Source organism: Geotrypetes seraphini, chromosome 5 (assembly GCF_902459505.1).
Source record: "Geotrypetes seraphini chromosome 5, aGeoSer1.1, whole genome shotgun sequence".
NCBI classification, from domain to species: Eukaryota; Metazoa; Chordata; class Amphibia; order Gymnophiona; family Dermophiidae; genus Geotrypetes; species Geotrypetes seraphini.
The window spans coordinates 142,330,821-142,346,615 of NC_047088.1; the positions used below are offsets into that span (position 1 = coordinate 142,330,821).

The window sequence follows — 15,795 nt, forward strand, 5'->3', positions numbered from 1 at the left end:
CTAGAACTGACCATCCGGAGATGAAAAACAGGACACTCTGATCCCCAGGGCATTTAAAGATGCCACCACGAGGGCTTCATCCAGACCAGCTCGGAGAAAGGGAGGGATCTGTGACCCTGGAGCCGAACAAAGACCCCCGGGAACCTGGTCACCTCAAAGGAGAAAAATGTACCACATCTTAACGTAGGTAGACACCTTGGATGACTTCTTAGATTTGAGCAGTGAATCAAACACAAGCTCTGAATAGTCGGTAGGATCTAAGACTGCACACTCAAGAGCCAAGCCGGAAGAGCAAAGCGACCTGGCACTTCTATGACGACCGGGCCTGAGCGAAAAGGTCCGGTAGACTCTCAGATACCAACTGCGCCGAACCCAGAAACATATCAGAGCAGCACACCACAGTCCTTGAGGCCTGTCTAGAACCACTAGAAGGACTTGGCCTGGATAACTCAAGCACCGAAGGACCTCAGCCTGGGCGGAAAGACGTAACGAAGAATGTCTGGAGGCCACGGTTGTACTCGAGCCTCAAGCACCATACTACTGGGCTCGAATCTGCTGCTGAAGAAGCGTGGCACACTTCCCTCCCCCCCCCCCCGCCCAGGTCATGGAGTCGATGCGGGGCTGACCTCAGTGCCTCACAATTGCCTGAGGCGACAGGGTCTACTCTCTGGTGTCTAGAGTCTTGATGGCTGATGAAGTCTGCTGGAATATAGTCCACTCTGGCCCCATACACCGCCGTCAGCGTTGGGAGATAACTTACCGTCCAAAGGAAAAGAAGGCGGGACTCTGCCCGCCCCTCCAGAGATCTCAGGAAACCTTATAGGGCTAGACGAAGGATGGACCACTTCCTCTAAAACAGTCCAGTTATCCTGAAGGAGACAGAGGCAGTGAGCCCCCCATCCCCAAAGGCTGGCATCCATGGTTACCACTGTTCAGGTGGCAATATACAGCTACTGAGGGTGAAGCCTCCAAAGTCCATGGCAACTTCATGGCTAAGACATCTTTGTGGGAGGCCCAGCGAGAGAGCCAGGCCTACTGAAGAGGATGCAAATACGTCCTCGCCCAAGGATTCGCTTCCAGCAGGCCCCCATGGTGCCTAGAATCTGTTGGTAGTCATGAGCCTAAGGTGTGGACTTGGTTTTTTTTTTTAAACTCCGAAATCTGCAAAAACAGTTTCAGTCTCCGAGCCTCGGGCAGGTATACACGCTTCTCTGCCAAATTGAACATCACCCCATGGAAATCCAGAGACTATGAGGGCGACGGATGGCTGTTGCTGAAGATGAAGTTGACAATCCAGCCCAGGTCCTCTAGAACCTGGAATACCTGTTCCACCATGGCACACCCTGCTTTCAATGAGGGCGCTCTGAGCAATCAGCCATCCAGATTGGGTGAACTTGCAACCACATCCTTCTCCAATGAGCTGCCCCAACTGCCAGCACACTGGTGAAGGTCCGGGGTGCTGTCGTCAGACCACATGGGTGAGCTGAAAACTGATAAAGCCGATCCTGCACATGAAACCTCAAAGTAAACAAGAGTATCTGCCTGAGCCTGCAGCAAATTTGCAATCTATCCCTGAAAATAGGCATGATCCCAGAGGATTGGAAGATAGCCAATGTTACGCCCATCTTTAAAAAGGGATCAAGAGGTGACCCGGGAAACTACAGACCGGTGAGTCTGACCTCGGTTCCAGGGAAAATGGTGGAAGCACTGATAAAAGACATCAATAAGCATTTTGAAAGGAATAAACTTCTGATAACCAGCCAACATGGCTTCTGCAAGGGGAGATCGTGCCTAATGAACTTATTGCATTTCTTCGAAGGAATTAACAAACGGATGGACAAAGGAGACCTCATAGACATCGTATATCTAGATTTCCAAAAAGCCTTTGATAAGGTACCCCACGAACGCCTACTTCTGAAACTGAAGAACCATGGGGTGGACCATAAATTTGTTGGTGGATAGGAAACAGAGGGTAGGAGTGAAGGGCCACTACTCGGACTGGAAGAGAGTCACGAGTGGTGTTCCGCAGGGGTCGGTACTCGTACCGCTGCTATTTAATATATTTATAAATGATCTAGAAACGGGGACGAAATGCGAAATAATAAAGTTAGCAGACGACACCAAACTATTTAGTGGAGCTCGAACTAAAGAGGACTGCGAAGAATTACAAAGGGACTTGAACAAACTAGGGGAATGGGCGATGAGATGGCAGATGAAGTTCAACGTTGAGAAATGTAAAGTATTACATGTAGGAAACAGAAACCTGAGGTATAACTATACGATGGGAGGGATGTTATTGAATGAGTGTACCCAAGAAAGGGACTTGGGGTAATGGTGGACATGACAATGAAGCCGACGGCACAGTGTGCAGTGGCCACTAAGAGAGTGAATAGAATGCTATGTATAATCAAGAAGGATATTACAACCAGAACGAAAGAAGTTATTCTGCCGTTGTATCGGGCGATGGTGCGTCCACATCTGGAGTACTGCGTCCAATATTGGTCACCGTACCTTAAGAAGGATATGGCGATACTCAGGAGAGTAACACGTATGGAAAACCTTTCATACGCCGAGAGATTGGAGAAACTGGGGCTTTTTTCCCTGGAGAAGAGGAGACTTAGAGGGGATATGATAGAGACTTACAACATCATGAAGTGCATACAGAAAGTGGAGAGGGACAGATTCTTCAAACTTTCAACAAATAAAAGAACAAGAGGGCATTCAAAAAAGTTGAAATGGACAGATTCAAAACAAATGCTAGGAAGTTTTTCTTCACCCAACGTGTGGTGGACATCTTGAATGTGCTTCCAGAGGGCGTGATAGGACAGAGTACGTATTGGGGTTCAAGAAAGGATTGGACAATTTTCTGTTGGAAAAGGGGATAGAGGGGTATAGATAGAGGATTACTGCACAGGTCCTGGACCTGTTGGGCCGCCGCGTGAGTGGACTGCTGGGCACGATGGATCTCGGGTCTGACCCAGCGGAGGCACTGCTTATGTTCTTATGGCACCAGCTCTCTCACTCAAATATCCAGGAAACGCTGAACAGTAGCCTGGACTATGAGCGCTGTGTCCGGTCTCCTGGCAGAGAAGCCACCACCCAATCTAACAGGGGTTGGGCAAATGCCAGCTTGTAGCCTTCTGAAGAAATTCCAAGAGTCACTGGTCTGCTGCAATGTGCACCCAGGCCTGCACCCCCAACACCCTATCTTTAGAGGGGTCCTCTACTCCTTGGTGCCTTTTTTTTTTCCCTGGCAAGTTGGGCACCTGTACCTGATGGCACCTGACAGGATCTCCGTGACGAGAAAGGATAACGTTGTCAGTAGGTACAAAAATCCTTTGGGATCCCCAGAAATTGGGGCGGGGGGCGGCTCTCCATGTCAGATATCTCTATAGGAATTTAGGCCCGAATTTCATCCTGCTTGACCGACTTTGTCGCTTGGATGTCTAACTGCCATCTCAAACTGAATATGGAGCTAAAACTAAACTCTTTATCTTTCCGCCTAAACTCACTTCCCCCCTCGCACCTTCTATTTCTGTGAGTAACACTATCCTCCTCCCTATCTCATCAGCTCAGAACCTTGGTGTGATCTTTGACTCCTCTCTCTCCTTCTCTGCTGAGAAGCAACAAACCGCCAAATCCTGTTGCTTCCTCTGTAATATTATCAAAATCCATCCTCTTCTGTCTGAACACACTACACTACCAAAACCCTTGTTCATGCTCTCATCACCTCACGCTTAGACTACTGCAATGTACTTCTCTCGGGCCTCCCGCATGCCCATCTCTCATCTCTTCAGTCTGTTCAAAATTCTACTGCATAACTCATTCCTGGAGAGCTGCTATTCTCAGATTACCCTTCTCCTCAAGTCACTTCATTGGCTCCCCGTCCATTTCCGAATACAGTTTAAACTCCCCTTGCTGACTTAACAAGTGCACTTGCTGTGAAGCCTCCCAATATCTCTCCTCACTTATCTCCCCCTATGCTCCCCTCCCCCTCCCCCCCCCTGGTGATCTCCGCTCATTGGGCAAGCCCCTTTAATCTGTACCCTTCTCTTCCACCGCCAACTCCATTCTTTCTTGCGGCACTGTATGCCTGGAACAGGCTGCCTGAATCAATACGTTGTGCTCCATCCCTGGTAGTGTTCAAATCCAAGCTAAAGGCCCACTTTTTTGAAACTGCCTTCAACTCTTAACTCCCACTCACTGCTGTCAGATACCTATACACGCTGTATCATTTCCTCTACCATAATCTCCCCAACCCTGAAATGTCCTGTCTAAATTAGATTGTAAGCTCCTCTGAGCAGGGACTGTCTATTGCATGTTAATGTACAGTGCTGCGTATGCCTTTTCAGCGCTATATAAATGATAAATACCGTATTTTTTGCTCCATAAGACATACCAGACCATAAGACGCACCCTAGATTTAGAGGAGGAAAACAAGAAAAAAAACATTCTGAACCAAATTCTCCCTGCCAGGCTTTGTACCCTGGCCTGTCCCCCCTCTGGTGGTCTAGTGGTAGGTAGGGACAGGGCACAGTCATGCTGTTTATGAAGATCTGAACTTAAAAAAAATATGCAGGAGGAAGAGGTGTTTGGAGTTTTTAGCTAGCAGAGCCTGGGGATCCCATCCAGCTAGATCAGAGATGTTCTGCTGTTGCTGATGGTTGGGCCTGGGCCAACCCATGGCTATGCCACTAGTTCTATATCTTTTCCTGCCCTGAGAGAACTGCTCCTGTTCCCTGCCCTCCTTTGCTCCTGTTTTTCTCGCTGACCCTCTTGCTCAAGTTTCACCATCACATCCACATTTCCCTACCTGTTCCAGGTCTCCATGCTCTTGGCGACCTCGCCCATAAAGGTTACTTTTGCCGAGTACCCCCCTTCCCCTCCCCAGGCTGTCTAGTCACACAACACTGTCCTGAACAGCAGCAGTTATCCACGATGACCCACCACAGCTTCCAGCACAGACGCTCATTGACTTGAAGCTGTTCCGTCCCATCACAACTTTCACCACTATTGGTTATGGAATTCTGACTGACAATTCCATTATAGGCCTGCCTCTCCCTTCCTGTTCGTTCTGCTGGTCAACATTGTAGCGCCGCCCCATTGGCCATCCTGTGACTTGATCCTGCCCCTGAAGACGCAAGCCTGTCTTACATGCTACCAGGCAACTTGTTGCTGCTGTCTTTCCTCCAGGGAAGCGCCGATGCCAAGGGTGGGGGCGCATTCACGCAGGGGTGTGGGGCAAGGCAGGCATGCGTAAAGCTTGCGCCTGCTTTTTGTGCTGCTATGATGTTGCTGCAGCTTTGGGAGTGAGCCGAAGGGAAGGGCAGGACTGCTGGAGGAGCTAAATAAGGTAATGGCGGGGGGAAGGGGGCTGTTTGTGATTGGGTATTCGCTCCATAAGACACAGCCTTACCCCTTTTTGGGGGTGCAGAAAGTGTATCTTATGGAGCAAAAGATACGGTAGTAGTAGTAGTATACCATCCTGCAGTGACTGTGGACGACACTCCATTATCAAAGTCATGAGGGCATCCAGCCAATTGTTCAACAGCATCTGCCCCAGGAAAGGCAGCTGGGCTAGAGTTGCCATGGAGGACATAGCAGCTTACTGCCGAACCCGAAGCATTCGACAGGCTGACATAGAATACGCTGACCCTGAAGCAAGCCCTCTCAAAAGATTATAGAATCATCCATCATAAAGTCCATCCCAGCCATCAGAAGCTGAGGAGGAGGCTCTACTGCAGGGGTCAGGAACCTTTTTGGCCAAGAGAGCCATAAACATGACATATTTTAAAATGTAATTCCGTGAGAGCCATACAATATGTTTAAAACTAATTACAAGTAAATGTGTGCATTTTATGTAAGACCAACACTTTTAAAGTACAATAAGTCTGAATTCTTTTTAATAAAGTTGTTATGCTGTTGCTAACCAATGATGAATAAAGTAGTTCTTACCGTTAATGCGACTTTTGGTGTTGTATGGTTTTGCTGATGGCTTTGTAGTCTGGTTGATACGTGGTGAGGTTAAGTTTCATGCAGGTGTTGAGACTTCCATCCGTTAAACGTGATCGTAGGTTGGTCTTAATGTTCTTTAGATGTGAGAAAGATTGCTCGCATGCATACGTAGAGCCAAACATTGTCAGTACAGCAATACTCACATGCTGCACAGTAGCTCTTAATTGGTAAATATTCTAGTCTGAACACATATCAAGTAAATGTGTCACTTATAGTGTTCCAAAAAGACGCCTCAGCCCCACCACTCCACCGCTGTAAAAAGTTTTATACTGCGGGAAGCATGTTGTGGTGCCTCATCATTGGCTGTCTATTTGTGAATGTTATTTGTATTCTTAATGCGTTTTTCTTTTTTCTATACTTTTATCATTTCACTGAATAAATAGTTTAAATAACTTCATTCACTTCAATGCTGTATTATGTATTTCAAATACTTATCTCAGCCAAACACCTGGGAGTCAGACCCGACATGTTTCACACTAACAAGTGTTTTATCAAGGGTCTCCCAAGGCTGCCGCTGTCATCTGACTCCGATCTTACTGTGAGATCCAAGCCATCAAAAGAGCCACATCTGTCTCGCGGCTCGCGAGCTATAGGTTCCTGACCCCTGCTCTACTGCCTCAGTCTCTAGCATACATATCAAGCTAAGCAGATGCGGAATGAAGGACAGTACCACAGTAGCTTTAACTCCTAAATTAACTCCTAAATTAGTAAGCACAGTAGCTCTTGACATGCTTTCTTCCTGCTGTCCCCCTCAGGATATTTCGATGCAAATGTAGTATGGCGTGTGTCGAAGTGCCGCTTTATATTTGACCGTTTCATCGATGCAATTTTATCACTGCGTATTAGACACTGCAGAACCTGCTTTCTCCACAAAGGCGAATTCCTTTGTCCATTCCTGCTGAAAAGTACGATACTCCTCGTCTGTTTTCTTTTAGCCATCTTCTTCAATAAAAGGGTTTCTGCAATTAGCTAGCTGACTGAGGTGAGGAGGATACCACCCCAGGTAGTGGTCTGTGGGGCAGGGCAGAGGTAATGAAGACAGGGTAGCCAATTGCGGGTTTAGCTGGTGGGATGGGAAGCCGGGGCCTCGATTTGGGGCTGCCTGTGAAGGACAATGCGGCCTCAGGCCCGTTCAGTCGCGGATGCTGTGGGGCAAGGTAGGGTGGGTCCCAAGGATGCCGGATGCGATGCAGAGGAGGGCGTGGCCTGCGCTCGACAAGAAGAAGATGTGTTCTTCTTTCCCAGCATGCATCAATTGAGCCCCAGCCAAGGATCTTTCCCATGCATTCATATAGTCACAGAGGGACACTGGGGAGATTAGGGGGGTTCTGGAGCAATAACCAATGAAGTAGGCACACTCACAACTTGTCCCCTTCACTGGTATAGCTTGCTGCGGTCCAGGCTAGAATCTGCAGCTGGGAGAGGTGCCACACTGTGCAGAGCATCAGAAGATGGCCGCCGCTGTCCCCGTCCTGGCTCGGATCCGATCCGGCTCTGTGTTGGCGGCTCCCGCTTCCGGGTGACCAGCAGAATGTCCCCGATGGTCTGGGGAGGTCTGCTCAGGTGTCCTCTGCTGCAGTGCACGTCTTGGATTTTTCTCCGCTGCAACAGAGGAGCTCGTAATGTGTGCAGCTGCTCTCCTTGGCTCCGCCTCCGGAAGTCAGAGTGTCACGTTGGCAGCAAGCCAGATGCAGCCATCAAAAGAGCCACATCTGTCTCGCGACTCGCAAGCTATAGGTTCCTGACCCCTGCTCTACTGCCTCAGTCTCTAGCATACATATCAAGCTAAGCAGATGCGGAATGAAGGACAGTACCACAGTAGCTTTAACTCCTAAATTAGCAGAGTCAAAAACTGTCACTAGGCAGTGACATACATCGTGTCACCTGAGAGCCCCTTGAATCAGCTAGGGTTGTCCCCAACAGCTGCTGTCACTCCTGTGCCAGAGGATACTGGCGGGAGATAGTGCTAGCATTCCGGAAAAGCCCATCCGGAGAGTCAAACTGTTCCGTAACTATGACACTGATATCCAGATGCCCCTGAAGGGACTTACACTATGAGTGCACGCTGCAAAACCAGGGAAAAGAAGTAACAGAAATAGAAAGAGGAGACATGACATCCAAGTTCAAGCCCTGCCAAGACAGAGTAATCCGAGCAAGCAGCGCCACAGAATGAAACAAGAGCACCCACAGTCTGATCAGAACCAGGATCCGGAGCCCCTAAGGGATCCATGGATCCAGCAGTCAAATCCAGATCCTCCAAGCCGAGCAGCGCAGTCCTTGCAACCAAATGGTCATCGAGGACCAGATTCGCCGCTGGCACCCCCTGAAATGGCTGCAAAGAAGGAATAGATGGAGCTGATGCAGACGCTGAAATTCCTGAGAAGGTAACGGGCAGAGACTGCGCAGGGAAGACAGAATAGTCAGCAGCCGGATCCCCAGCTTGAAACTCTGAGCAAAAATATCTCATGCACTCTGAGAAGGTATCTGGACCCTGGGGCATAGTGTCACTCATAGATGACTAAAACTTGCGCACTTTAGGCTGCAGAGGGTCCGTCTCGTGGCTGGCCACCACCACCATAGAATCAAGTCCCCGAAAGCAGAAATGGCTGTCCCGACGGGCTAGCTGAGCATGTAATCACTTGCTTCTGTGAGGGGGAGGCTGAGCCAGTAGTTACTGCCCCACCCTTAGACCACGCCATGCAGCACATGGTGCAAAAACAAATTTGGCATGAATCTGAGCTAGGAGACCATCAGGACCCCATTCCAGCAGTTTTCCTGGCAAAAATCCAAATTTTAAAGAAACAGGGAGAAGTTGATAAAAAGATCACTGAAAATCCAAGATGGCCGATGGTCCTGAATTTGCGCCAAAAAAGCGCTAAAAATGGCACTTCCCAAAATTAAAAAAAATACCAAAATAGCATTTTTCAGGTGGGGGAACACAGAGGATCACTATAAAACACTCAAAACCCCTTGAAATTTAAGTTTTAAGAATCGTTGTTGGAAACTGTTATCTCCTCTTGTACAAACACTGGTCACAGAAACTGCACCTGCTCTCTAGCCCCAATTAAGAGCCAGAGTAAGAATTCACTTAAATTACAATTTATGGATTTTTCTGATGGGGGAACACACAGGATCACTAGAAACTCAAGAAAACACCTCAAAATTAAAGTTTGAAAAACTCATACTCACAGCACTGGACACAGAAGCTGCTCCTGCTCTCTAGCCCCTATTAAAAGCTAGAGTGAGAATTCACTACCACACTGCTGGAAAAGCTGTCCTCAAGCTGATCTTCGGGCTGCCGGTCAGACTCCACTGGCAATACCTCCACCCTTGCGGACTACCGACTGTGCATGGAGATGAGCGGAGGTGTGAAAATGCAGCCTGCATACTGCGGAACACCACTGAGTGCACTGAGTGTCAGTCTCTTTCCTCCCCCCTCCCCCTGCTTAACAGGAAGTGAAATAAGGTCAGGGATGGCCCTGACATCCAAGGAAGACTAGCAGATTGGTTGACAGGTACCCTGAAGGGATCAGGGATTGGTCTGTCAGCTACAGACTGAGGTCTCTGAATTCTCAAGTAGGCAGCATTTGAAATGTCTGCGGAATGGGAAAGAACTGCAAAAGGGAACAAAACTATGTCGAATTAAAAATAATAAATTGGAGAAAGCATAACTAACACATACTGCAGCCATATGCAGAAGAGACTGATGGAAGGAGCTAAGCTAGCCTGTGATATACCCTAGATGCGGAGTGAAAAACTTATAGTTCTCTTCTGCAACCCATGCGAGTAAGGGGAAATAACCCTATGGTCTAGAATGTCTCACCTATTGAATTGGAATAAAAATTAGGAATATGAACATCTGAGAGATTGTTAAGGAACTCATTTTCAAAGCACTTGGGGCTAGATTCACTAACAATAGAGATTCTGTCACTGTTGGCCAATTCTCTGGCTGATTTTCCAACAGCGATTGGTTCACTATTAAGTTTGCATGCAAATGATTTGCACAGAGGTGAATCAATTGCTCAGTGGTTGATTGAGATATGCGCAGAGCCCTGACAGTAGTAGTGACAGGGAAAGCAACCTCCTGTCATTGCTGTCAGGGCTTCTGCCGGGTTGTTGTTTTTTGTTTGTTTTTGATGGCACAGATATTTTGCATGTATTACTCTGAAAATGGTATTGCGGTATATAAACTGTTATTATTACACATGCAAAATATTACATTACATTAGTGATTTCTATTCCACCTTTACCTTGCGGTTCAAGGCAGATTACATAAGAATTGTTGTGAAAATAAGAGGTACATATTGTTAAGATAAGAAGTACTTAAGGAATAGGTTGAACATTTTATAATTTGCTAAGGAGTAGTTGGAATTGCAGGAGGTGTTCAGAACATGTTTGGTTGTGTTATATTGGTTTTATGTATTTTTTTTGAAGAGTAGGGTTTTTGTTTCTTTTTTGAAGGTTTTGTAGTCTGTGGTCAAAGTCAGCAGATTGCATTAAAAAAAAGCCTCCTGACAACGCCCCCCCCCCCCCCCCCCGGCAAAGGTTTCTATGGTACTTTGTATGTCTGTACTTTGAAAATTATCCCCTAAAAATGACTTATCAGCTGAGTAAAAAAATAAGAGTATAAACCTGATAAGGTGCTATCAAAATTTTAATTCTAGCTTTATCATGTTGGCATTCACCTTAAGTAAATGCAAACAAAATTCTGACAATGGACTTTGAAAGGGAATAGCATAGAGTGCCTGGTGCGCAGAAGGGAATGGGCTCCAAAAATGCTTCAATTCGGCCTTTGATTTGGTAGATCATACCAAATTATTGGCTTGTTTGGATGCTTAATGTTCTTCTGTGGTTTAAAGAGTTTTTGTAATCCAGACAATATCAGATTAAGTTTAATAATCAGTTTTCCTCTAACTGGAAAAATCCAAATGGTGTACCTTAGGGTTCCCCACTTTCACCCACATTATTTAATGTATATCTTTCCTCCCTGGGTTACAGTTTGAGTAACCTAGGTACAGAACTGTTCAGCTATGCTGATGATATCACAATTGTCATACCTTGTGCTACAGTATTATCTCATATCTCTCATAAACTTGAGTGTGTTAAAATTGATGAACTCTTGGATGCAGGATTTCAAACTCAAGCTTTACCCTGATAAGACAAAGTTCTTTGTTGTCGCCACATAAGATTATTCATGAGCCATCGATTAGTGTAAATTCTACCTTGTATATAATTCAACCAACAATTAAAATACTGGGAGTTATTTTGGATCAGCATCTGACCATGAAAAAACAAACATGCTGTAGTACGTAAGGGTTATTACACGCTATGGAAACTACGTACCATTAAACCCTTTTTTGATTTTTCTGTTTTTAAACTTAAACTTTATTACTGAGTCTTTTGGATTATTGTAATATTGTTTATTTAACAATCCCCAAGAAAAAGACATGGTTAGACTCGTACTGATTCAGAATACAGCGGTTAGAATGATCTACGGTCTTAAAAAAATATGATCATGTGACTCCATTCTATTGTGAGTTGCATTGGCTGCCAATGGAGGTTCGTGTTTTGTTTAAGTTGGGTTGCTTTTGCTATAAGGTTATGGTACTACTCTGTTTCATATGGTTAATAGATTCTCTCTAGCATCGTATAAAAATAGTAGAAAATCTCATGCCCTGTTTACTTTCCCATCAGTACAGGGCTGTAAAAGCAAGAAATTTCTGGACCATACTTTAGCATTCCAAGCAGCTTCACATGACAAGAGAATTTCAATTGTTATTGCTCAACTGAAAACATCTCTTTTCAAAATACTTGGTTAAATAATTTCTTTCTGTCATTCTTAAATTGTCTCTAGTTTATAATCTTTTGTAAACCACGTAGAACTTATGGTTACGCGGTTAAGAAGCACAATATTATGTTATGTAAAACATGTAGCCATTTTCTGTTGATAAGGAATAATTGACAGCTGAGTTGAGGTGAATTTAAAAAAATGAAAATAAAATTAAAAATTTGAGGAGAGAAACCTTTTCTAAAAAAGCCTCTTTACAAGGTAGTTCAACAGCCCCCCCCCCTTTTTTTTAAAAGATTTTTAAATTGCCTCTTAATATATAAAAATGAACAAGAGGAAATACTTAGAATAGATCACATAGCTGTATCGCAGCTACAAAAGTCCTGTATTTTGCCATTTATGGAATGTACCAACTATCTTAGGGCTCCTTTTACAAAGGTGCATTACAGCCTTAATGCAAGGTATAGCATGCGCTAAAATGCCACACGTGCTAGCCGCTACCGCCTCCTCTTGAGCAGGCGGTAGTTTTTCGGGTAGCGCACACTATAGCATGCGCTAATCCGGTGCGTGCGCTAAAGTGTGCGAGCGCACCTTTGTAAAAGGAGCCCTTAATCTTTGTTACATTTTAAAGTAGCCAATAAAATGAAGGTTGTCTTATAGAAACTAATAGTCTTCAAAAAAACAAAAAGTATATATTACTAATAATGTGAAAGACTCAAATAGAATAATTGATAAATAAAAAAAAAACAACCCTTTGATTCCCAACAAAGGGATGGTACCTGCAATTTAAATCTGACCTTATAATTTTCAACAACCAGATAAGGGGATTTCAGTAAGGGCTCAATTATCCCTAAGATTGACCAAAAGCCCCGGGCAGGTATTCATAGGTGACTAGCACCAGACCGAAGATCTAAATCAGGGGTCCTCAAACTATGGCCCGCGGGCCACATTCGGCCCGCCCAAAACATTTATCCGGCCCACTGGGTGTTTTTGCCGCCATTGCTTGTCCTGCTTAGCAGCCGACTCATCCCGGGCCCGCAGTGCGCATGTGTGGAATGTGCGCCGCACTTTCCGACTCCCCTCCTCTCTGTCTCTCGACGACTCCTCTCAGTCTCGGGTGTGATCGGACGAGTCACGAGCTGGCCTGTGCAGAGCCTGCTGCTGCTGAGGACCGAGGTAAGAACAAGTTAGGATTTATTTTTTATTTTTTTGAAGTTAGGCGTTCTCTTTTTCTCTTTCTCTCTTTTTTTTTTTTTCTCTTTCTCTTTGTCTCTCTCTCTCTTTTTTTCTCTTTCTCTCTCTTTGTGTCTTTTTTTTTCTCTTTCTCTCTTTTTCTCTCTTTGTCTCTCTCTCTTTTTCTCTCTGTCTCTCTCTTTCTCTTTTTCTTTCTCTCTTTTTCTCGCTCTCTCTAGCAAAATTCCTAATAGGATATGTCTGCCATAAAAGTTAAAATTCTTATCACATTAATATACTTTTAGCTTAATATGGTCCCTTTTCTATAAAAGTAATCTATATAATGCTCCTAAATAAAGATATTCAAAAAAGTTTAATCTGTCAAACATTTTTCAAAATTCTAAGAATGATCCTCCTATGCTCCTGCCCCATGCAGTCTCACTACTCAAAAATGCCTGACATGAGTTCCCACAGTAACCTCGTGAGATCACTGCAAGTTTGGTTTATATTCAAGACAACCGTTTTTCCCATATTTGGGGGGAAAAAGGTTACCTCAGTTTTATATTTGGATGGTTTTATACGAGGGTTTTTCAAAGTCTCCGCACTTTCATAGTTTTTGCGGGCTTAACCAAAAACATTCTTTTCTGATAGCATTTAGTAGGTTGCTGGGAAAAATGTATCACAAAACAGGGTGATTGTGGAAAAGTGATATAATTTGTTGTTGAGATATTTAATAAAGTGGGTTTTTTGTGGGTTTTTTAAAATAAATGTGGAAGCTTTTTGAAGATCCCTCGAATTAAGTATATACTGTACTAAACATCTTCATGATGAATATTTGTTTAAAGCGATTCTATCTAGAGCAGGGGTTCTCAACCTTGTCCTCAGGACTTATCCAGTCAGCCAATGGCATTAATGGTATTGTAGATGACAAGAGATGGACTTGAACCATCCATCTAGTCTGCCCAACTGACACAATTAGTTACCAATTCATGACTGATTAACAATGAATGTGATATAAAATATGTATCATAATATGCATATACAGTAAAACATTGGTTTGCGAGCATAATTTGTTCCAAAAACATGCTTGTAATCCAAAACACTCGTATATCAAAGCGACTTTCCCCCATAAGAAATAATGGAAACTCAGACGATTTGTTCCACAACCCAAAAACCTTAATACAAAATACTGTTATGTACTCGTATTGCAAGACCTCACTTGTTTAAAACAGTCACCACACTCCCGCAGTGTCAGAGAGAGAGAGAGAGAAGAACCATCGGTTCAGTTATGATGATATGATGCGTGTATACTGTATGTACTTGTATTGCAAGACCTTGCTTGTATAGCGAGTTAAAATTTAATAAAATGTTTTGCTGGTCTTGCAAAACACTTGCATACCAAGTTACTTGCAATCCAAGGTTTTACTGTACTTGGTCTGATCTATTCTTTGCCCTTTTTTGAGATATAAACTATAGAAGTCTACCCAGCATTAGTCTTGCAACCTCAATTCATGTCCTCGTTTTCAGGATACCCATAATGAATATGCACAAGAGACTTGTATACAAGAGAGGCAGCACTGTACATGCAAATTTCTCATTAATATTTTGTGGATATCTTGAAAACCAGATTCTTTGGTGTGTCCTGAGGATCATATTGGAACTTCTGATTTAGTGCTGACTAAAATCAAATAGGTGGTTTTCATTTAGAATCCAACATAGGATTTTCTGTATCAAGTATTTATTTTTAATTGACATAAAATATAAGCACAATTCTAGGACCAGAAAAACAGCAAGACATTGTTGCCCTCCTGAGTTGGAAAGAGAGCATGTCGGATAGTTGATATGAGCAGTATACCTTTCTTACTTCTAGTCTGATATCTGTTTTGCAAGAGGTGGCTGAATTATTTATTTATACGTTTACTATATAACCTGCCTACAACTAAGCAGTTCAAAAAAAATTTGCAAATAAAATATAAAAACAGTACAGTCCATATAAAATACGTTCTATATCTATTCATAATTGGATTGTGGGTTCAGCATTGCCTAGATAATAAATGTGACTGCTGGACAGACTGTCATTATTTACTATGTTACTATATCATAACCACAGCAGAGGCTCTTCTGCTTTACCTCCATTAACAAAATCTGCATCAAGCAACCCGAAAGCTTATAGAAATGAGTCTTAAAGTCTTTTGACCTGCTGGAAGGATACACAGCATCACAATGACTCGGGAAGAGCATTCTGTAATTGAGAAGGAACTATTAACAGTCACAGCTTGATATATTTGGCATAATCTGGTCTAGCTACCCTCTTTTCATCATTGATTCACAAACCCCTTCTGGAAGAATAAAACTATAATCTTTTTTTTAAAATAATGAGGCACAGTGCAATACAAACTCTGGAAAATCAGACATGACATACCTTGTATGAATTCAAAATTTTACAGGTAGTCAGTGAAGTTGTTATCCTAGGACAAGTAGGCAGCCTATTCTCAACATATGGGTGACGTCATCCACGGAGCCTGGATGCGGACAGCTTCACAAGCAGACTTGCTTGAAGAATTTTTAGAAAGTTCGCAACTGCTGCACCACGCATGCACGAGTGCCTTCCCGCCCGAAGCAGGGCGTGTGTCTCCTCAGTTCTCAGTTTTCCATGGAGCCGAGAAGTCCTATTTCGATGCTCTGTGCTAGACTCAGTTCTACTTTGTGCCTTCTCTCACCGCGGCTTGTGTTCTATTTCTTTACAGGGTTGCTGTGTTTTCTTGCGCATTTTCTTTTTAAAAAAAACAACTTACTTTGATTTTTCTTTTGTATCATGG

The 15,795-nt window shown here is 44.1% G+C and overlaps 1 protein-coding gene across 3 annotated transcripts in view; it reads left to right on the top strand.

Moving 5' to 3' along the window:
* Nucleotides 1-15,795, top strand: part of CCNYL1 (cyclin Y like 1) — a 237,108-nt gene that overhangs the window by 80,557 nt on the left and 140,756 nt on the right. The gene's annotated exons all lie outside the window — the stretch shown is intronic.